Genomic DNA, 686 nt, shown 5'->3' on the forward strand with positions numbered 1-686 from the left:
ATAATAATAATAATAATAATAATAATAATAATAATAATAATAATAATAATAATAATAATATATGTATAATATAATATAGGGGAAAGTGAGCATGGCAAAGAAAGGAAACAGTGCAGAAAAGCTTTCAGAGGAGGAGCTTTTAAAAAGACATGGAGGGAGGTGGGGGGAAGGAAGAAAGGAACTTCTCCAAAAGGAACTTTGCCCAACGCAAAAAAGAGGAATAAAATAAAGTATCTTCCATGGAAATACTTACAAAATGTATCATTTATTTTTGCAAACCCTGGAGGCAACTGGGCTCCATCTTTGTTAAAGGCAAAACAACAGCAACCTCTGAACAGGAAGTGATATCCTCCCATTTTTTAAGGGCAAAAGCTAAAGGAGGGAGGGTGCATCCGCATTGCAAGAAATAATCTGTTTCGACACCGTTTTAACTGCTGCGGGGCCCCTGCGATGGAATTCTGGGAATTGTAGTTTGTTGGGGGCACAACAAACTACAATTCCCATAATTCCATCGCAGGGACCCGCAGCAGTTAAAACGGTGTCAAAACGGATTATTTCTGCAGTGCAGATGCATCCTGGAGTCATACATAGAAAGGAGACAAAATATAGCTTGTTGCTTTGGAAGTCCCTGCTTAGTTCTGACGCCATTTTGTTCACTATAAATGTGACAATAAATAAATAAATAG

General features: G+C 37.6%; 1 protein-coding gene across 1 annotated transcript in view; it reads right to left on the reverse strand.

Annotated features, from left to right (window-relative positions):
* The window catches only part of CRADD (CASP2 and RIPK1 domain containing adaptor with death domain), a 42,241-nt gene extending 41,848 nt beyond the window's left edge, over positions 1–393 (reverse strand). Inside the window, exon 1 of the mRNA XM_042470684.1 lies at positions 254–393. The gene's annotated coding sequence lies outside the window, so the exon portion shown is untranslated. The remainder of the gene's footprint in view (positions 1–253) is intronic.
* Between the last annotated feature and the right edge of the window lie 293 nt (positions 394–686).

This window comes from Sceloporus undulatus, chromosome 5 (genome assembly GCF_019175285.1).
Source record: "Sceloporus undulatus isolate JIND9_A2432 ecotype Alabama chromosome 5, SceUnd_v1.1, whole genome shotgun sequence".
Lineage (NCBI taxonomy): Eukaryota > Metazoa > Chordata > Lepidosauria > Squamata > Phrynosomatidae > Sceloporus > Sceloporus undulatus.